Genomic DNA, 23,756 nt, shown 5'->3' on the forward strand with positions numbered 1-23,756 from the left:
AAAAAGCGCCAGAAAATGGAAGCTAAATTGCGCCGTCTTTATCATTAAGCTAATGTATATGACAATGAGCTTCTGCTCAACGGAGCAGGGGCGCTCAGGCATGGACATTTCTGTCCCACTTTGTCCTTTCTTTCTTTCTCTCTTTCTGTCACTGCCGCCCAGTGCTTTCCTTCCTGTCTTCACGTGTCTTCCTCCAGTGGCGTCCCTCCTCTATTTTACCTCTCTACTGCCCTGTGCTGCAGCCTGCAGTTGTTGTGCGAGTGAGCGATGCCAGGGAGGGTGTGGAGACCCGCAGATGGTCAGGGTGGTTCCCGCTCAGCGAGAACTGGGACAGGTCCCACTTTCAGATTAGCGGGCCTCACTCGTGAGCACCACCCACAGGTTTCTGGGCAGACCTGAACCTTACGCGGAGGTTCTGTTTTGTTACATAGCAACACTCGCCCATAACACATTGTTTTCACGAGCCCTTGAAAACAGGCGTGTCACCTCCGGTGCTCCCCACTCTTGCATCCCTAGAACTTTCCCAACGCTGCCAGAGATGCCCTAATTGTTCCTGTAAATATACATTTACATCGCTCTACTGTTTACACGCAGTCTGGTGCGTCTGGGCACGCCGGGATTCATCAACAACGCAGTCCCTCGCCAGTTCCCTGCCTCCCTTTCCTGCAGCAGCAAAACAAAAGAAATGCTCACGCTACCGACAAGAAAACAACAAACACGTCGACCAAAGGGACTCTTAGCTACCAGCTTCTAAGAACTATGTTTTAATGGGAGGGGCAGAGATGCCGCCTGTTGCGCTCCTGAGTTATATTATCCATTCTATTGTTCGCTCTGATTCTTTTGTTGTGGAATTTTAGTGTAGCTTACTCAAAATGTATTAACGGGATCACATTTGCTCGCTGGGAAGCAGCAGAACTCCTCCAGGACTCTGACCAATACCCAGCACGCTCCAGGGACCTCAGATGGAACATCGCACCGCGAACAAAGCCGCATTAAGCCGCAGGAGCGTCATTGTTGGGTTAATACTACAGTTTGATGAGACGCATCAAAGCGGGTCAGTTGGCGTCCCACGGTTCACAAATGGCCGTGACAGAACAGACAGAGGTTTAATGGTGCCACAGTGAGCGGAGCAGCATCGTGTTGGTTTAAACCACAGCGTGTCATCACTGATTCTGTCATCTCTCATTCTTTGCAATGATTTGCTGATGTCTTCCACACACACACACACACACACACACACACACACACACACACACACACACACACACACACACAGAGGCAGCCCAATGAATTAATTACAATCACAGCCAGTGTGTCTGTGTGTATGGGTTTTTAATAGGAAGTGACAGCGGCTGCGGCGATGTACTCATCACTCCAGGCTTCCTGCCTTTCCCCACCGCCTCTCCTGACACCCCCCAATCACTCACTTCAGCTTGACATTTCTATCTTTGTATGGTGGTCACCTGTCATTCTTTGAGCTGCCTGTTAGCTCGTCACTTGTACTGACACGAGAGCATGTGCACGACGCCACCAAACAGTCTCTTCATAAAATGCCGTCACCTCTAGACAGCATTCAACCATCGTAAGGTTAAACGTCTGCTAGCACACTTCTCTTCGTTACACCCCCCCGCTGCAGAATACATTTAAAGGAATGCTTTATTTATGAGTTTGGGTTTGTGTGCACGGACGTGCTGGGTTCTCAGATCCAACATCCAGTAGGATTAAATGACTAAAATTCAAATATGTCATATCGCACCTCATTCATTATATAACAGGAGTAACAGCCCTCCGTTATCTCCTCCTCTCTCACGCTCCTCTCCTCTCGCTCTCTCCTCACCTCCCCTCAGCCTCCACCTTCTGTTCGCCACCTGTATGGGGAACAGATTCTCTCATCTCTCCGCATGACTCTTCAATCTGTTCTACGGCATTTTGTTGCGTTTTCTAGGACACGTCTTCATGTTTTTCCGTCTATTTTGTCTCGCCGGCTCGGCTCTCAGTGACTGACATGCTTTGATGTCACCTAAGGTCAAATTGAAAAGGTTAAAGGTCTGACATTTGAACGCAGTGCCGGCGGGGTGTGTGTTCGCGTACACGTGACCGACACACACGCATACGCGAGTAGAAAAACACATGAAACGATTTCGACATGCGGTCCGTGATTATGTGTAAGCATCTGTGCATGTTCCTGTTTCTGTGACCTCAAAAATGTGACAACCCCGATACAACGAGCCATTTGTTCGACGTAGGAGGTTGAGGAGCGCTGTGCAGGCGGCCCTTTATTGATGAGAGTTTAATCTGGAGAGATCCACTTTAGACACGACCATTGAATCTCTTTAACAATAATCTTTTACAAAGTTTCCGTGCAGTTGCAGGGGAAGGACGAGTCCCCCAACACCAGCTTCTCTGCATGGACATTAAACTCTTAAAAAGTGTAAAAGTAGACTAGGAACCAAAGCCTTTAGTCAAAATGTCAGTCCAGGAGCCCTTCGCAGCAGGTATAAGCTTGTTTTTTGAGAGAACAGCCTCAGGTTTGAGGTTCAGATTGCAGGTTGGACCGTCCTTGCTCCTCTGTGTGTGTTTAATAATTTTCCTGTTTTTCATTTTATTCATTCATGAGCAGCCTTTTGATTCACTCCTTTGCTCTACTTCCTGGTTCGAAATGAGGCCAGCAGGCCGAGATGGTCAGAAACAAAGGCTTCTCTTTATTTTACGCCGCTGTTTCATGTGCAGTGACGGTTTTAAATTGAGAGTGTAGCAGCTGGAAGGAGGGAGAATGAACAGCAGCGTCAGCAGGTTAATGGAGAGGTCACCAACACACCCGCAAACACACGTGCAGGTTCTGGTGAGGTGGCACCGGCGGCTTGATGGCTTCTTCTCTAAACATACAGCAGATGACAATTCCATTAGTCTCGTCAGTCGTCTCTTTCGCCCCCTTTTTTCTCAGTCCTTTTATAGATGAAAGGCTCCCACTTTTTCTGCCAATGGCCCGCAGTCATCTGAATTAAACATTGATTTTATCCAAAGTTTAGTCGCTGTGTCCGTGACGACTGGCTGCCTCCTCGGAAACCACGCGCACGTCTCATCGCAGAGGAGCGCTGCAAGAAGAGAGGATGAAGGGATGAAGATGAGAGACAGCGGAGAGAATCCGAACCGGAGCGGAGACGATATTAAAACGCAAGGAGGGAGACAGACGGGACGCAGGGAGAGGAGGAGAACACAGGGGGGATGAGAAGAAAGAACAGGGGATTTGGCGAGCAGCAATTAAGAGAAGAAAAAGAACAGGAAGAAAGACTCAGTGGTGGATGAGACGGGACTCGTGCAGAATTGAAAGGGGAAAGAGTTTTTTTTTCTTTTTTTTGAAGTGCGGTGTTCAATTCTCTCTTTACTTTCACTCATTGTCCAACACCTGCCACAGCTCATCTCTGTTAAAGTCCCGCTCCCTCTCTTCCTCTCAGCATCACCATCCCAACATCACCGCTAATCAAGCAGGCACACAAGTCCACATCCTTGTCCCTCTGAAATATTAACAGCATCTTCAGAAACGTGGCTGTAAAAGGAATGAGGAATTGTGCTTTGATGTGCACAATTAAGCAAAGGCATTGATCCCATATCAGCAATATTAGCAATACCGTAGCAGACAGCTAAACTGAGTGAGCTAATCACAACTTTTCCCTACAATCACAAGTCATTCATAAGCTGTTTATTACAATGTAGTTACCGTGGACAGCAGGTAGCTACAGGTAAGTAAATGGGGGGGCACTGCCGAGGTACTCTTGAACAAGGTACCAACCCCCTAAATATGGACCCCTGCAGTAGGCTGGCGAATGGTTCAGGGGTGTAACCTGCCTTCGCCCACATGCATCTGGGATGGGTCCAGCACCCTCCCCATGACCCTGAAAGGGAAAAAGCGGTCAAGAGAAATAAAGACATCGGAAGATAAATGTGCATCTGCTTTAATCTGTCTAAATATTATTGCAACAATTGTCTATACATTCCCCTAAAGAATAATATCTTGGATTTGATTCGTGTGTCCCTGCATTAAACATCCATATTCATGAGTACGTTATTGTAGAGAGAGCCAAATAAATAAAAGATCCTGACAAGCAAACTAACAAACGGCTCAGTTGACCTGTAGCTATGAATTCTCCGACTCCAGCGCCATCCCTCCCCCGCCCTGCTGGCCAACACTTCCCGCGATTCCTCTTATGTTTCTCTCCCCTCTCGCACCATCCCTGGTTTGTTGTCGAGCACCCGGAGGAGAAGGGAAGATGAAAAGGAGCTGGTCTCCAGAGAGCAACAGCGTTAAACAAGGGAGGCCCTGTTCTCTCACCCCTGCAGCAGCGCACCATCTGTGGGACGAGGCTTCTTCGGAGGGGGGGTGACATGATCCAGATCCTCTGGTTCACGCTCCTTCCTCACACACATTTACACAAAGAAACAGAGACTCACGCTCGCATCACAGAGGACACAATCCCGGGTGAGAACTCAGGATAAAACTTCCAGTCTGGTGTTCACAGGGAGAGGTAAAATCATGGTGAAGCCCAAAATGGATTCAGCACTGAAATCAGAGGACAGCGTACGCGCTGGTTTTCATAGAATCTGCAAATAGCTCCCTCATCTCACTTTAGTCCCTCCAGGTTTGCTCTCTGAGGATTTCTGGCAGCTAATGATGGAGTTTCCTCACCCCTACGGCCCCAGGCTGGCACAGCCTTGGATCTCAGAGTGCACTACTGCCCTGGGAATGCCTCACCATTTGGGTCGACTTTTCTCTCTTTCTATCTCCGACTCCAGGCCTCTCTTTTCCCTTCATGGCACTTCCGTTTTCTTTTTTCTTTTTTCTTTTTTTAAAATAAAACCTGCGATAGGTATGAATAATTAAAGCAGCGCTCCCTCTCCCCCCTGTCATGTCTGTGTCTGCCACCCTGTCTCCCGCCCTCTCCAGCGTGTCTCTCACTCAGGCTGAAGTGTTATAACAGAAGTGAACCATTTAGAAGAGAGAAGAGGCCACAGATCAAGGAGAGTGGAGTCCGATTTGGAACCTGCCCTGTTACGTAAGCCGTCACTCAGTGTTTGATTGGAGGAGGTGGTGAAGAGGAGGGAAGGGACCAAAAGGTGAGACAGGAAGTGTGAAACTGGGATAACAATAACAACAATCACTTTGAATAAGTGATTCTCCCAATCCCACCGTTTGGTTCTGGGGACATTCTTAGGTACTAAGAACATTCCCCAACATTCCCAGGAACTTTTGTCAGTGGTCTGAGTTTCAGCTGCACCTTAATGTTATTAAAATCAGCTCCACCAGCTTGTCAGCTATTCTTCCACAGACTTGGTAGCTTTGAATCTCCAACTCAAAAGACGTCTCAAGAAAATATGTTGAAAAGATCCTGGGCCTTGTCCACTTCTGGCAGCTCTTCTTTTGCTACAATTTCCAAAAGGGCCAAAACACAAATGAAGGGAAGCTCATAGAAATGAGATAACGAGTGTTTGGCCAATCAGTGTTGAGACTATATTAAGGGAGAGCTGAACCCTTTAAGAAAAGTAATTTCTATCTTTTTTCCCATGAACAACTATCTGCACATCCCATAATGGCCAGTCTGGGAGGACCCTTCCTGTTGGGATGGGTCTGAATCTCCGGCTCTACACATTTGCAGCATTTAGCTGCCCGTTGTTCGATGGTCACGCTGATCACTACGTGTGAATCCAGAATTCATCATATCTGTAAATGATTTGCTTAATCTCTCCTAAATTTGTCCAAAGAGAACAGAGCATGAAACAAACCCTGGAGGAGGAAACACAGACTACATGAACAGTAATTCAACAGGAAACCAGCTGGAATAAGCTAGACATTCCTTAAAATCTCTCAAAACCTTAATGAATGTTGTCCACTGTAACTGTAGATATAGATATAAATAAAGAACAAAAGAGCAGAGCTTCAGCTCAATAAAACTGGGACTATCCAACCTCTACATCCAACGATACTGTTGCTAATTTGCCATCCAGCCATCATGCATATGTTTACATGAGCGCTGGCAAAACTGCTTTGATTATGTGGAGTCCAGGAGCACACACAGTTTTACAGCTGCAGCTCCAGGCTAGTCAATTACTCTTGACTCACTTCTGGGCTCTGTGTAGCATTTGTGCTAAAATAGGTAGTTTGTGTTGATCTATTCAAGTTGATCTGTTAGTCATTGCATTAGAGAATACCGACGCTTCCTCCAGGCTAATCGTCTTCACCTTTACAGCACTTGGGAGAAAGCAGAGCATTTGTGTGCAACACATTCGCAGCTAATTTGCTGATGCCCTGCTAACCTTTCTTTCCTGCTCCAACCACAAATGCTCTTCTGACTACTTGGGAAACTCTTCAGCAACATGACCCGTTCAAACCTCACTAACTTACTCACGCTGGCTGTCTGCAGCACCAATTGCTGGCAATAAATTACTGACATTTTGAACGCTGCTAAAGTCTTGCATAATGGCCCGACTAAAAAGATCAGATTGTGTAACGTCTTCCTGCCTTTCCTTCAACGCGATGATTCACGTTATTCAAATGGAGGGTTTTGTTCAAGGATGATTTTTGTGAAAACCTCAGGAGGGAATAATAAGGCATCGTTAATGTGTTATTAACTTGGCTATAAACCAATAAGACAACAACATGAATTACAGATTATAGCTCTTTTGTGAGGCAGACCTGGCCAGGTGAACAACTAGCACTGAGAATAGCAGTGGTTTATGTTTGATAAGAGCCTTTTATTCCCCCACAGAAATGAGAGCAGACATTTGAAGAGAGTTCTGAATGTGGTTCCAGGAACGGGGGGGTGGAACCATCGAAGAAAGAGCCCTGCCAAACTCTAATAATGCCATCATCTATGTAGAACATTTACTTAACTCTGTGCCTCCCCGCGGTTTTATCATTAAACACCAGTTTAACCTTCACCTTTCTGTACGAAAATCACCTCGTCCTCTTGTCGATTCCTCTCCCTCCATCCCTCTTCTTTGCTCTTTCCGTCTGTCTTCCCTCAGGTGCCGGATTACCATAATGGCTCCTTGTGATGATGATGTTCTAAGCAGCAGTATGGAAATGCAACATATCACAGTCCACATTATGAGAGCTGAATGCATTACGTGCCATTTATTTGAGAGCGGCGCGTTCATTATGAGTTAAACAGCTCCGTGGAAACAGAAAGCAAGCGAGATGTGAACTTTATGTCATGCACACTACTTTGGAGGTATTCTGTGGCACTGCATGCAAAAGGCAGTTGGGTTTATTAGATTTAGAGGGATAGATGGGGTAGGGCTGTGTGCAGGAGCAGGGGCTTCATCCATCTAACAGAGATTGATGTACATGTTGCAATAATAGCACAGCAAAAATAAGCTTTTATTTGTTTTCTTCATTAAACAGCAATAAAACAACAATGCTAGTCCGTCAGGCAGATGGACACTTCAGCCATGTTCCATTAGAAGCACTTGTTTTTCCGATAAGCAACATTTTGAGATCGGTTAAACCAGCCAACCCAACGTTGAAGAGTGGACGCTGGTCATGGAAAACATCCAGGAGGCATCAGGAGCAGCTTCTCCAGCATCTTATTACAGCACCTCGACAGTTTTCTTTTTTAAAAAGTAAAATAATTCCACCTGTATTTTTCTCCTTCACATCTTTGTCCACCACTAATAGAAATAGACTGAATAATTGTGCATGTTTTTCCCTCATCACGGTGATTGGTGAAGATAAAACACTTTTTACACACATTTTTGTGCAGTTTTGAAGAGAAACTTTCTGTAAAAGTTGAGCTGAATCCATGCTGGCCCCGTGTCTGAGGTGTGCTTTGTTTAAATTCACACAGAGTCCAGCAACACGGCACCTTTCCACAAGATTGTGTGGAGGTGTGGGAGTGTTCGATTGTGCCAGAACAAAATGTCAAGGAGAAGTAATGTGAGCCTTCTGCAGAGGAGCCGGGCACACAGGGTCAATGTAGCGCTTTCAGGTGCTTTGTGCTTGGGTTTCCAGTAGTCCACAGTTTAGAAGACTCTTCACGCCTTATTGTCATATTTGAGCACCGCTGACATTGTTCATGTTTTTGTGACACATGCTGCCTTTCATCTAAATTTTAAATGAAGAAGCAGTCATGACTTTGGGGGCTGATATTTTCTTCAGGTGCGTCCCTGACTGACTGACTCCTGCAGGTTCTCCTGCCTCTGGCCTGCTGACGCTGAGCTAGTGCAGCCTCTGAAACCCTCGCAAGACTCATGGCTCCTACTTTTAATTGCAACATTTGTTATACAGTTTTCTCCCCTTTTTCTCACATATCAAGAGTACAGATGCAGATGGGATTCTATAAATTCTCTCCCTAATAAATCTTTCAGATACCGACAATAATTTAGCTTGATTCCCGCAGCAACCACCGCAGTTCCTCTTTCGAAGAACACAAATTTCTTCTCCGCCTCTCAATGTTTCATTTCAGTTCTTTGGTCTGTGTGTTGCGTCAGGTGTGTGTGAGTCCGACTTCAGGATGAGTCATTGTGTTTGCCCTGCATGGGGACATCTCCTGCCCTCATAAATATAGCAAACCTTAAAGTGCAGAAAAATGTTCTTTTTTGAGATTGACCAGGAGAGGGAAGGGGAAAGATATGTATGCATATGAATATTTCAGCATTTATATAAGCAGAGTGACACTGCGGGTATGGCGCGGCCTCCTTCAGGAGAAAATAGAGATAATATTGGGGCGCACAGTTTTGATAAATGTATGTGTGCAGCGTGTTTTTGAGCAGATGAGGAAAAGTTTTTAAATGCCAAGAAGGAGTTGAATGTTCATACAAGACATAGAAATGATGCGTGCTTTTGTGAAATAAAGGCAGGGGGGATGGCAGGGAGAAGAAAGGGGAGTGTATCCGTGGGCATGGCTTCAGGGCATCACGCTGTGAGTGCCACAGAGAGCAATGCTGACAAGTAGGAGAGCATCCTGTCACCTATCAATCCTCTCTTCAGGTTCTATTTACTTTGCTGCCCCCGCCACCCTGCCTGTTTACACAAATTGCTTCTTCTTCCCCAACCCACCTGTTTTTTGCTCTGCGCTGCTGTATGTTGTTGCAGCAACAACTCAAGAGGGGACGATGAGACCTCTAAACTCCACATCTCCTTTTGTCTTTAGGCTGTCAGGGTTACTGCTGTCAGTTTTCATTTACGGTACGATAACTGCACAATTTATACCATCAATAAAACTGTGCTTGCTGCCTTATGCGCCATTTCTTTTTCTTTTTTTTTAAGTATCTGTGCCACTCTCTCTCTGCCTTTGCAGTGATCTCTGCATCCCTGGCAGAATAGACGGAAATAAAATGTTACATCAACCCTCAGTGATTCATGCTAACTGCGTCCTCTCAAACGTCCACGCAATGACATTTCTGTATAGAATTATATGTCTTTATTCTCCATCCACTCCTGTTGGTCACAAGGAAAAGATCAAGCCGGTCAGTGGCAGGGCCGACACGGGCGCGACGCTCCCTTGCGGTGAAACTGACATTGGCATCCTTATCTAACAGTGTTTCCTGAGTGTGGGAGGGAAGCGCAGCGTCAGGAGGAAACACGTGCATCCTCCAAATAGGCTGGGAGTCGAGCCCTGTGAATGAGCCACAATCTGACACCCGTCTAATATCAGAACCAACCAGGGAGGACTTGGCAGGCTGAGCTGTGTGATAACGGTTTCTTAGATGCTGAAAGGCCTTTTAAACCTCTATTTGTTGCTTTTTGTGGTCCTGAAAGTTGAAATGAACTGACTCACAAGTCCATAAAGACTCTAATTTAACATTAGCGGAACTGAGGACAGTCAAATTGACACACAGAAATCAGAACTCTGATTAGTGTTCGGTGATCCCAGCAGAGAATAAGTGGCAGGGTTTTTAATTCATCTGCAGGTGTTTCTTTTTCTTGAAAATTCAAACCCGCTTCAAACGCTGGCTGAATTGCTCCAGTTTTATACGTAAGCGATGAGCCAGTACTCAACCTGAAAAAATGGGACGTAAAGCAACGATAAAAGCCATCAGTCCAAGAGAACGACGTTTAAGGTCCTAACCTTCAGAGAGAAAGAGAAAGCTTTCTTTAAATGGCAAATGACGGCTATTATTGCCATTTTATCTCCTAACCACTTCCTAGAAACACCTCTATTGTCTGCGTGAGTCTGAATCTATGCTGAATATCTTCATCTCCATTCACCAGCATCCCCTGGTTGTAGCAGCTGGTTGCTGGTGTCTGCTGGTCCCAGTTTGTGGGACTGAGGAGCGACAGATGGAGGAATCCCAGTCTCATCGCCCACTGCTGCTTCAGCTTTCATCCCTCAGGAGAACTCAAATCTCCCACAACACAGAGGTGTTTTCAAATTAAATACCGTCTAATGAACTGGAAAACCTGCCCCCACCAAGCCTGTTTGTGTGTGTATTTATGGAACGCATCTTGTGGAAGTGGAGGAGAAAATGAAAGAAAAGCGGGGAGAGATTAAAAGCGAGATATTTGCTTTGCAATCTTGTGCTTGTGCGGCCGGCGTGTGGCGTCATGAAGCGGGTGTTTGTTAATTGTATATCTCTGCAGCTCTAATTGCTTTAATTCCCTGTAATTTATCAGTAATTGCAGTGAGGAGCCGAGCAGCTTCGTTCTGAAGGCAAAAGAACTTTTCACTACAGAGGGCATAAATATAGATGAGAGAGGGTGAGGAAACAGAAAAAGGGAAGAACAGAAAGGGGGAAATAAATTTAGATTTGGTATTTTAGGAATTGCCTGAGCTAAAAAGTACACTATATGGCAGGATCTTATTTATTATTTATGTATTCTGATGCGATGGAAAATGAGAGATTACGGGTGAAAGTGGAGCGGTCCCTGAAGACGCAGCAGCGGCGCTGCAAATAAATCCCCACAACTTAGAGGGGAAATCATTTTCAGTGCTGAGACACTTGAAGATTTGTCCAGAAGGCTGCTCTGTTGTTCAGGAGACATTTTAGTGCATCCTGGGCTTCACACGCTCGTGTGTGTCATGGCTTTCCACGGTTTTCAGGGATCCAAGGCTGTTTTTCTGTCTGTGCACATGTTGCAGCGGTTTCCAGGGAGATTCCTGTCCCACCGGGTCACTAGTGAACAGGAGGGACAGGAGAGCCCCTCCCACTCGTCAGGGTAATCCTCCTTCTCCTTTCTCCCTCGCCTCATCACGGCCCCCTCATTAATTCCAAATTAAGACAGCAGACCCCCCACCCACACACCTACAAACCCACCCACACACACACAACTTCTGTGAAATATGTACACAGAAGTTGTGTGTGTGTGTGTGTGTGTGTGTGTGTGTGTGTGTGTGTGTGTGTGTGTGTGTGTGTGTGTGGCATAATGATGGTTTCTCTGTTCCTCTCCTAAAAACGCATGAAAGCGAACCTATATGCAATTTCCAACCGGTCTGCAGTGACCTGCAGTGCCCCCCCTCCCCGTTTCCTTCCCTTCAATCTGCTCCTTTACCCCTCCACTACATACACACACACACACACACGCATACAATTGCACCACCATAAATGGCCCCAGCTCCCTCATAACAAGCTGGAATCTCATAGATCTCCATCAATTTGTGTCACACCAGGGATTCCCCGAACAAAGACGCTTCGCCACATCACCCACAACATCTATGTATTATTAAGGCAAAGGAAAATGGCTACGAGTAAAAAATAGAAAGAGGAAGAAGAAAGGGAGTTGAGAAAATCTAATGATTAACAGCTCTCATTATAAATGTCCTGGTCGCCACATATTTATCAGGATGGCAGCGGTTTAAGGGTTAAGTAAAAGATTTCGCAGCCACTCTCTCTTTAATCTGAAAGATTTCCCAGGATGCATCTCATCCAGGAGCAGCTGAAATATGTGCGTGCTGAGGCTTGTGTCTAAATGGCGACACAATACTATTAAAGTGCCTGATGTCAAAAGGCCCCTCATTGGAGACATTTAAGGAGCCCCATGTTCAGGTCCTCAGAGCCTGCAGCAGATTCATGACGTGTCCAAAAGTAGCAATTAAGGAAAAATAACTGTATAAACTGGAGGCTCCTGCAGAGCAACATTTCACCTTTCAGCCTAATTTATGATGTTATTGTCGCTATAAGATTCATAGGCAGCTGAGGTTGTCTATGGCACAATCACTGCAAGACAATCAGGCTCTAATTTGGGACTTAATTAGAGGAAGTCAACATGAGGAAGAAGCGCTGACGGAGAGCCATGAGGAAGATCTCAGAGAAGTCTTCATCGAGGGTTCCGCTGCTCAAGGTTTCCCTGAACTCCAGGAAATTGATGGAAATGTCGGTAAAAGTGTGCCAGAGTTCCAGCATTCCATTTCAGACACACAGATGATGCAAGTGTCCAGCATCAGCTGCACATGCGCCCTCGCTGAGAGTCGAACATTCAACACAGGACAAAAGTACACATGCTGCAGCCGCGCGAAGCACAACACACTCGCATGAATATTAATATTAATCCTTCTGGAGAACCCGAGCACGCCGTGTGATTCCTCGTTCCAGGACAGATGAATTCTTGCAAGATTTTCTGTCCTCCTCCTCCTCCTCCTCCTCCTCCTCCTCCTCCTCATCCTCATCATCATTGGTCTTTGTGTGATCAGATCAGCTGCTTTTGTTTCTTTTAAACACAATAATTGCAACACACCTGCAGGAGGGAGAAGTAGGAGCACGGCTCATGAATAGGGGACTCAAGATACTTTAAGGGACCAGGTTGTACTGAGGCAGGTTAAAAACAACAAGAAAACGAACACGTGCCGTTGAAGAAATATTTAATATTCTCCCTCTAATATTTTGCAGACACATCGTGATCAAGCTGGTATCCATGGCGATTTAACCTGCAACCAAACCCGTTTTTAATTTAATTTAAGCCGATTAAAAACGAAAAATATTCAAACGCAACAGAACCGTTTTCTAATTATTCAGCGCGCAGCTGACTGGACTCCGTGATGAATCTCCGGGGAGTTGACCTCATGACCGAAACGATCAAAGTTGCATTTTAATAATACAGAACCATCAGAGGAAAAGACAATAATTACTAACATATTAAAGATAAAAAGCAGCAGTGAGTCTGTTCTATTTTAGTCACGGTTCCCTCTTTGATCAGGCCTCAGCTTTGAATCAGGTGTGCTGATACAGAGAAGCGCCTGGAAGCAGCAGGACAAGGGCTCCTCGCCATTTTAATGTTATCAACCGCTTATTCCTGGTCTGGATCACAGTAGGAGGTGAGGGCCAGGAACTGACCCAGTCTATCAGAGGAGACACAGCATTCACCAGCACACTCACACGTGGGGGGGGGGGGGGGTCCTTTAGAATCTCCAGTTAACCTGATGCTTGTGCTTTTAGACCGTGGGAGGAACCTGGAGAAACCCTAAAACCCCACTCAACCCCATGGCTGAGGAGCCGCGGAGGATAAAGGGCCCACAGTGATGAGGAGGATGGGAACAATGCTGTGGCTGTCACCTCCTCCACCCACAGTTCAGGCCTCTCCCTCCCAAGTTTTCTCCTTTCCATCAATACCCGAAGCTGCTGAAAGGTTTAAGGTGTCTTCAGACAGCCAGCAAATCAAAGAGCCAAGATTAATAAAGGGAGCACACACTGACACCAGCAGTGGTGACAATCAGGAGGTTCTATGAAATAGAAAATCACGTGGTTTTCTTCATTTTTTAGACACTGTCGATAGTCTGTTACTCATAACACACACACGCACACACACACACACCTTTACCTTCTCAACAGTCGCAGTAATAAGATCAAACTTGCTCAGCGAAACCCAACCTTTGTTTTATCCGATAGAGGCATGAAATGAGATTCTATTAATACTTGCAGCCCAATTGGGCTGGCTGGCTGACTCCCAGCGGAGGCAGCGCTGAAAAGGTTAGGTGCAGCAATTATGCAGGTGGAGTTGCAGAGGAGATGGGGTGAGGAGGAGATGATTCCGCCTTGATCACTGGCTCTGAACAAGGTGTTATCAGGTTCAGCTGAGAGAGGGGGGGGGGGGGGGGGTGCAGAGGGAGGTGGATTGGCGGCGAGAACAGCGTTAATGACTCGCCTTGTTTTTTGAAGCGAGAAGTTGCCTTTTTCAAAGGCAAGGCAATTAGAGAGGGACTTGTTCTGTTTTGCTTGGACAACTGCAGTGACATAGTGAAGCTGTCACCTAGCAGCCGATCAATGCTGGACAGGGGCACACACACACACACACACACACACACACACACACACACACCTATATTATGCATGTACATATTGCCTCTGTACACACGATACATCTTTTCACAGACTTTTCTCTCAACGCTCTTTCTCATTAATTTCATCTTAATAAAGTTTCACTCACGCGACATACTTACTACATATATGTGAAGCGCAGGTGACACCGATAATTGGAACCTTTCAAAGCTTATTATGCTGCCTTGCTCAAAGAAAAGAGGAGAAAACATGGGAACCGTGCCCCCTGTGTCTCCCCAGCTCCACTCTTTGTCTCCTTGAATTATCCGGTGGCTCAGCAGCACACCCACCATTAGTTTGCTGCTGTTGCTGACCTCAGTCATTCATTTAATTGGCTGTTAATTGCTATTCTCTCCACAAGACACAATGTATATGCGGAGCTATATTTAGGCTCGCCCCTCGATGGCTCTTCATGCTAAATTACAACTTTCAGCCGGGCTCTGAAGGGCCCCATTGTGGCCTGTCGTTCTCTCCCCCTGTGACTGACTGACAGGCCGGGGAGGGGTGGAGACACCCCCCCTTCTTTCCTCCCTTTGCTCCATCTCTTGCTCTGGCCTTCCCTCCTTCCCGGCTGCTGAACTGTTCGGCTCGTCACCTGGATCAGGCTGTCATGTCGATCTGTGTTCTGGTCCGTTTGGCACAACCGCAGCAGCTTTTCCGGGGACTCACCCGGGCGCTTGCTGGCCCTCGACTTCCAGGGAGAATAGAAAGAATCATTGTTTGGCTGTTTATTCACCAGTAATGCAGATCTTTCTACAGACTGTTGCTGGGTGTGTGTTTATCCTCTCTTTCCTGTCACCATTGGACCAGCTGCTTCTGACTCATGTAGCATTACACCACAGACACAGCAGGAATGTCTGTGACACAGATGTGAGTTTGATAAATGACATTGGCCGACTGCTGACGTCATTCACTGGAAATCCCAGATTACCGACCCCCCCACCCCCCCCCACCCCACCCCCCGCTCCACTCCATCTCATCTGGTCACATCTCCTGACCGTCTGTCTGTCTGGGTTTTTTTTCTTGTCTTTGCTGTTTCTGCTTTTATTTATTTATTTTTGCCAGCACAGCCACAATTTGTCCAACTTAGATGATGACAGGACGGGAGACTGGGGAAAGTGGGGAGAAGAGTGGGAGGAGAAATAACCTGTGGAAGGAGGAATTGGGGAAGGGGGGGGGGCTGATTTATGACTCTGACTTTTCATCTGTAATACCCTGATTATCTCTGGGGAGCTCGGTGGGAGGATGGTGGGGGCTCGGCGCTGCTGAGCAGCTTAATAACGTGTACATGCCCACAACATCGGGGTGATATAAGGCAACAAAAATGCTGCCCTCTTAAAATGAGAAGGGGAGATGCCGGAGCAGAGCAAACCTCTGGCTGCGCACATTTAATTGTGTAACAGACTTTCATTTCGGCTGCTCGCCATCTTTGCTCTCTGTCGTGCTTTTGTCTTGATTAAACATCTCTGCACTGCTCTGATAGAGCAATCGCCTTCAAATGAGCCGCCGCATTATTGAATTCTCCCATTTCTGTGTTATCTTTTGATCAAGTTTGAAACGACCCCTTGAAGTTTAGGAAGGCATAAATAATCCACACTTGTCCCCAGCTGTGGTAACACAATGCTAAAATTTAAATTCAAGCTAGCTGACAGCTCAGATTGTTTAGATGCTAAATCTGCTAAATCAGTGCTAAATCTCTGTTTATAATTTCTTGTGATAACTTTTTCAGTTCTGACACATTGCTTGATTTTTTTTTTTGCATTTATTCCTTTAACACAATTAGAATCTCAGTAATTCTCCAGATGTGCATTGATATTATTCGTGAAACTCGAATAAGATTGCTGGCAGATGACTTTAATCTCTGTTTTCTCAGTGATTTCGTGAAAGAAATATTTTGACAAATAAAAAGGAAAAACACTGAAAGCATATTGCCCTCTAGAGTAGTACAAACTAAAAGGTAAATTCCTAATTAAAATAATGGCCGAGCAGCAGTAATGACACAACAACCATTAACTGCAGGTATTAGTGAGGTGTGCTGCATTTATGGAGCAAATCTCTCTTTTTATGCATTTACAGGGATAATGAAGCTCAGCAAGAGGAAAAAGGAAACATTAGCAGTAAATGGGACTACTGCAGTCTGTCTATCTATCTATCTATCTATCTATCTATCCATCTATCTATCTATCTATCTATCTATCTGTCTGTCTGTCTGTCTGTCTATCTGTCTATCTGTCTATCTATCTATCTATCTATCTATCTATCTATCTATCTGTCTATCTGTCTATCTATCTATCTATCTATCTATCTATCTATCTATCTATCTATCTATCTATCTGTCTGTCTATCTGTCTGTCTGTCTGTCTGTCTGTCTATCTGTCTATCTATCTATCTATCTGTCTATCTGTCTGTCTATCTATCTATCTATCTATCTATCTATCTATCTGTCTATCTGTCTATCTGTCTATCATCTATCTATCTATCTATCTATCTATCTATCTATCTATCTATCTATCTATCTATCTATCTATCTATCTATCTATCGATGTTTTACTTCATGAACACTTTACTCACATCACTTTCTGCACCTTTTCTTTGACTCCCTTCCACCTCTCTTTCTCTCTGTGTTATCACCCTCTCATCGGTGTGAGTCCTGACCCTCCTTCACTGCTCTCATTGATTGCGGTTTAATCCTATCTTTGAAATTAATTAATATCAATCAATATTACAGTTTTTCTCAATCACTTTGGTACATTTTTCCAATCATTCTTGCAATTTGCAGAAGATCAAGTGCATTTCTCAAAACAGTTTGAACAAATAGCAAAACACCGTGGATCACCTGCAAAAGCCAGTCTCTTGCTCAAAATCCTTAGTCCATCCCTCAAAAGCAAGTTTTTGTGTCAATATACTTGTCAGTGCCATCAGAATGTTTAATCATTGTGTCATTGTGTACGGATAAGACAGTCAAATTCATTAGTCATGTTGGCAATTGAATAGTGCACTTTGAAGGGACATGTTGATGTAAAATGTGGTTTAGGTGTGATGACAAGTGTTGTACATTTGACCTCATATAATGTATATGTGTAAGATTGATTGGAAAAGACAAGATTCACATTTACAGAATGACTTCTTTATTGGCAAACATTGACATTGCAGTGCGTAAAGAAAAAAAAGACAGCACTGCACATAACAAAGGTGAAATACAATACGTAAGTAAACATAGGTCAAAAATATAAACATAGGTCATACAGTAGGTAAACAAAAAAATATGAACAACTCCCCAAATTCTAATCTCAATCCTGATCTTCATCTTCTTCCCGTTCCTGTCTGTTAGGCCACAAATTCTCATCCACGTCACACCTGATGTCCTCCCGTGCAAGGCAGCGTGGATAGTATCTTCTTGCATGCCTAATCCATGCTCTGCAGGAATCTGCAGTAATGTCTTGGCATGCTGCATCCATTGCAGCCAGAAGGGTCACTTGTGTGTGTGGCTCTCGGTCATACACCTTCCACCTCCAGGCTGAGAAAAATTCCTCAATAGGGTTGAGGAATGGGGAGTATGGTGGTAAGAACTCCATCACCATTCTGTTATGGTTTGCGTACCACTGCCTTACTAGGTTTGACTTGTGGAAGCTTACATTGTCCCATATTATGGCATATTTGGGCTGGGCCATATTCTCGGCTGGGCCACCTAGGATATGATCCCTGTACAAAGTGTCTAGGAATGCTATTAGACGTTCAGAGTTGTATGGACCCATCAGTGGAATGTGTGTCAGCACACCGTTATCTGATATTGCGGCACACATAGTTATGTTGCCACCCCTTTGGCCTGGCACATCAATGGTGGCTCGATGTCCAATAAGGTTTCGACCCCGTCTTCTGCGCTTTGTCAGATTGAAGCCAGCCTCGTCCATGTAAATGAAGTGACAGGGTGGCTCACTAGCTTCCAGTTCCATCATGCGCTAAATACAGAAGACAAAATGTTATTTTTGGAATTACTGCATTACATGCATTTGCAAAAGAAGTTAGATCAAACGTATATGACATATTGCATCTTCTTTTCTACAGCCATAGCATATGTGCAAATGCCACACTTACAGTAGTGTAGTGTACATCTTTACATTACATTGCATTTGGCAGACACCTTTTACTGTAAACCCAAAGCGACTTACAAACGAGGACATATCTATATATGGTTTTGGAATAAAAGTTGTACCTGGACAAAGTGGTAGCGCAGCTCCTTCACCCTCTCACCATTTCTTTCAAATGGGACAGTGTATAGCTGTTTCATGTGCATGTGTTGTTTTTTTAGCACTCTATCAATGGTAGAGATACTGACTGTTTGGATGTTTGCAAATGTGTCGTCCTGCAAAATAGTAGTCTGTATCTCTCTTAGTAATGGCGTTGTTTTCCACAACAATGTTGCAGATAGCCATCTCCTGCTGTGGTGTGAAAATCCGCCCTCTACCACCCCTGTGTACTTGTCTTGCAGTCCTATGTGGGAAATAGAAATGTCAACCAAAACAAATTTGAGGAAGACACAATGGCATTGTATAGAGCATCAGTGGAATAGGCTACTGTAATTTCGTATGGGGCATTACTGTATTGACATGTAAATACAGTAAACTCCATGTAATTCAGCACATACTGTTAGATTACACACCTGTTCTCTCTGCGGAAAGTTTGAATAATTGAGGACACAGTTGTTCTGCCAACATTTGGCTGCACCCTTCTCCCCGCTTCAGCCATAGTCAGCCCATGATTCAAAACATGGTCTACAAGTGTTGCTCTGATTTCATCAGGAACACGCATGTGTCCGCCTCTTCTGCCTCTTCCTCTTCCTACTCCTCCACCACGCAGCCTCACCCCTCTTCCTCTCCTTCTTCTTGGCTGTTGTCCTTCCATTGTCAGACATTGTAACTTTCTATTGTGCTCTGGTTACCTATATACTCCCCAGTAGACTGTTCATGAGATGCTCCCTTGAGCTCATTCAGAAAACTGTCGATCATTGGTTGATCAACTCTTTTCATTAGAGAAAGTCTAGATTCACCTGGGAGGAATTTACCAATTTAGATCATATTTACAGACAAATGTCTTATGGAAATGTATATATGCTTGACATGTTATGATGGCTTGGTAAATCATTTTGCATGTGAAGACTTATATGATGAACTATAGCCTAAATGTTTTGGGGAAAGAGACTATTTGATAGATTCCTATAACAAAGCATTTTGATTAGCATGACAAAAGCAACTGATAATGTACGAAAAAACTGAGAATTGTACACAATCATTTGCATGGATGGACAAAAGCATTTGCAATTTGTTCAATGCAATGGGAAACTGCCTTTTTCATCTGCACAAATGGCATGATGATGTGACAATTGAACAAGAACTTTTGAGAATTTCAATTCTGATGTGAGAAATGTACCAAACCAATTGAGAAAAACTGTAAACATATCACAAACTTCCTGGGAGGCCCAGCAATATGTCTGCCAAGTGTAATGTCGATGTGATGAGCGCTTCTGGAGATAAATGTGAGACAGTGATGAGCTAATTAGTGCAAAGAAATTCTTGATGGCATTTTCTTTCTTTTTTTACCACTAAATACTTTAAATTGTACCCATTCTGTGTTACATTTGTATAAAATGATGCCGCTCCGCTCAGGCGTGAGAGGCTTCTCCGTGGGTAGCGCTGCATTGCTTTAGCAACATTTGCTCACTTTCTCTCATGTACAGGGATGTTGATCACACAAAGGTAAGCTCGGCCCCATAAATAACACCCTCATCATCACCGCAATCGTCCTAATAATCACCATCGCAAGATTTACTGTTGTTATCATAATCAGATCTGGGGCAGCGCACAGCTCCAATGAAATGCAGCATGAACTGGGCTCGTAATAATTGGTGCAATTGTGCGAGTGCGTTAGCCGGGTGTGTATCCCCAGCTTCCGTACGGTGCTTATTATCTCAGCACATAATACCTTCCTGATTATCCATTCAATCGCAACTGTTATGATAATAGCGTGCGGGGCTGGGATAATCCCTGCGACTGTTGCGCTCTCTGAAGGACGGTAATGATGGTCTGTGGGTGGTCGGAGACACAAACAGTGGGAGCCGGTTGAAAGGTCCCCCTGGTCCACTGGAGGCAACTGAACAACTGTGGTACTCTGACCTCAGACGGGTCAGAGAGGCTGAATGTTACAAAGGTTCTCCAGCTCTGCACCAAGAGCATCAGTAGCGCTGATTCTTTTTGACGGCTACACCCTCCCAAACGTCTGTCCTTATTCCGTAAACACAGAAACACACACGTGTCCTGGTACTTCTATCTTTGTGAGGACGTTCATTGATCTAATGCATTAACCGGCTCCTTACCTGAACCCTAACCATGACCTGAAACCAATCGTTTAAACCCTCAAACACTTGTGAGGACCAGCCAATATGCCCACAGTTCCCAAAAATGTCTTCACTTTGCTGGTAGGATAAGTGTTTTGGAATTTAAATACAAGAACACACACACACACACACACACACACACACACACTTACTGATGAGTCCATCTGAAATCTTGCTGCGCCACATAACTAAAGCTACCTCAATGGTTTGGTAACATCTACAGCGAAGTGTCATCAGGATTCCTGAGCAGCCGTTCAACACTCTCCTCTCAGGTGGGAAACAGGGTTAGTGGTTGGCTGTCTCATGGCCATGTCATCTTCAGTCTGCCTCTTCCCCCTTTTCTCACCCTGTTTCACTCTGTTTCTCTCTTTCACACCTTCCATCCCACAGTGGCTGACACGTGTCTCCGTAATGCCTCTGACCGATGTCTCTCCCGCTCTGCCTCACAGCTCCATTTAGGTCACCTCTTTAACCTGAGACAGCGTGATGCCCCCCCCCCCCCACATCCTTTTCTGTCCCTCCTGCCCCCTGGCTTTTCTCCTCCACCGGGTCCGACAGTCTTGCAGAACTTCTGCCTTGTTGTTCTGTCGTGTGTGTGTTCTCTGTGTCCCGCCCCTCTCATGTGTTTGTTTCCCCTCTTGACTCTGGCGCTCTCATTATCTTTGCAGAACAGCGTTCGTCAGCAGCGATTAGCACCGTTTCGTTCCATCATCATTACGGAGCGACAGTTTGATCCGTTTGACGAATAAAAGCACGGCCGTCCTCTAATCTCGCCCTGTAAAACTGTGCCACAGCAGATACAAGCCTTTGGTTGAGTTCTCCATGAAAGCATTGATCATAATCCAGTTAATGAAATAAATCAGAAATGGACAAAAAGGACAGAGGAGGGGAAAGAAAAACATTTGCCTCATTTAATACAAAGACAGCCACTGTAATCAAGTTCTCAGAACTGATGAAGCGCACAATTTTGTAGATCTAATGAAAACTGTTGCGGTTAACATAATTAATTTGCAGCTCTTTTGATAAGTGGTAATGACTTGGAGATTATTGGTTTAAATGAATAGTTTTGTTGTACAGCAGAGAGAAGTTGATGTGGAGGGTGGGGGGGCGTTGGGGGGGAGCACTAACATCCTAATTTCAAAGTTCCCGAAGAGATGAAGCGGTGCTTTTAAAAACACAGCAAGACAATTAAATCCGGCTATGAACTAATTATTGCTGTTTTAATTCCCCCTCAAATTAAACTGCTTGTGTAATAAGATGACATCTCGCAGGAGGTGTTTGTAAGCAGCAAATACACAATTGTAATTAAAGGTGGAATACTTTTCTCATTAAATAAATATTGCATGTCGATAAAAGTGCAGCCATCTCTGAGCCCCCCCCCCCCCCCCCCCCCCCCCATCACACTGCTGCTCCGCTCAGCGGACTAACAGCAGCGCCTCACATGGACTCCAAACAACTACTTTCAGCACGACTGACTCTCTCTTATCATAATTTGATTATTTTAATGATCTTGTTACTAAACCTCAGACGCTGCACTTGCATACCCCCCCCAAGGGGAGCCACGCTTGAACGCGCCATATGAATCTCACATGAGGCTCGGGAAATGTCCGAGGGGGTGACGACGTGGAGTAGAGTGTGTGTGTGTGTGTGTGTGTGTGCGTGCGTGTATTTATTGATGTATGAATGCAGATGCGCTTGTGTGCTACTATGTCAGTGTCTGCAGACGAACCCGAGCGGGCAGACACGGAGAACAAGGTTATGGGAGACCGTTTGCATAAAAGGCCCAGCGCATTATCAGTCAACCACCAGAGCCAGAGGGGGCTTGATTGTGGCGTTTCATCATCGCCTATTGAATTATCTGGATTAATTTAACGCATTTAGGCCCGTGTGTTTTCCTCAGCTCACAACTTTCCCGTCTCCTCGTTAGCGATAATTGCACTAAGTGGGTCATCTCCTTCTGCGCCCCCCCCCCCCCCCCCAACGTTCCATTTTCAACTTCTTAAACAAAGTTTGGCAACTTAAAAATATTTAACGGTGCAAAACCTCGTGATTCACTCTGTATTCTGCAGACGGAAGGATGGGAAAAAAGAACTGGCAAACTGACTCAGAAAGCGAAGGAGTGGTGCCAGAGAGGATCGCAGGGGTGAACGGGAGGCTTTTCATATATTCAGCATTAATTTTATGTCGATTTTATTTCATTTTCACACGCGCGCGACCGAGCCATGAGTCACAGAAGCTGCATCTTTGAACCCATGTGGGCTTTGCTGGTCAGAGTAGTCATGCTGAGTCAAAACATACATCTGCCCGAGCATATTCGGCTGATTATGTAACAAATGGCAGCTCCTTTTGAAGTTCTGCTTCACACTGTTACTTTATTTATCTTATTGATCGAGAAGAAACTGTTTTTTTTATTGTTATGAAAGTATCTATGCATGGGAAGCCTGCTAATGGCCTCTCCGCACACAGAGCTCCGTTTGGTCCCACCTCATTTCGTCACGCCCCTCTTCTTCCTAAAGATGTCTTCTAGATGTCTTCTATCGATCTTCCTTCTTTGGGTCAGACTTTGGTTTTAAATACTAAAGTCAACTGTAGAGTGTCAATGAAGGAGCGGCTCTAAGCAGACCGGTCTTTTCTCCAAGAGGAAGAGCTAATTATTGGTCTGGAGGTTCGAGTCGCTTTAGTAAGTTTTATCTGAGTTCATCCAAACAGAGTGAAAAATGTTCCTTTGACAGGGGAACAGCAGACAAGAGCTCAGGAACAAAGAGAAGTTCATTTATATCTACTAGAGGATTCTATAATATGGTCAAATGGCAAATATAGAGGATGGTGGATTCGTTTTGCATATTATCTGGCTGCTCTTGCGGCCTGCTGAGAGAGTGTTAAGTCATCACACAGTTCATCGACATTTTGCTTAAATGGCGTCTAATAGGTCGTAGAAGTTTTAAAACTGAACTTTGGAGGAGTGTGGTGACACCAGCTAACGCTCGGGGGAGCTGTGAAGTCCGCAGGAGTCCAGGAATAGACTTTCATTATTGTCCCTCAGCTGTTCGAACCTTTCGATTCAACCTTAACCTCCAGGTTTGGTCTGATTCTTCCTGAGAAAAGAGGAGATTGTTATCTA

Source organism: Takifugu flavidus, chromosome 9 (assembly GCF_003711565.1).
Source record: "Takifugu flavidus isolate HTHZ2018 chromosome 9, ASM371156v2, whole genome shotgun sequence".
Classification (NCBI taxonomy): Eukaryota; Metazoa; Chordata; class Actinopteri; order Tetraodontiformes; family Tetraodontidae; genus Takifugu; species Takifugu flavidus.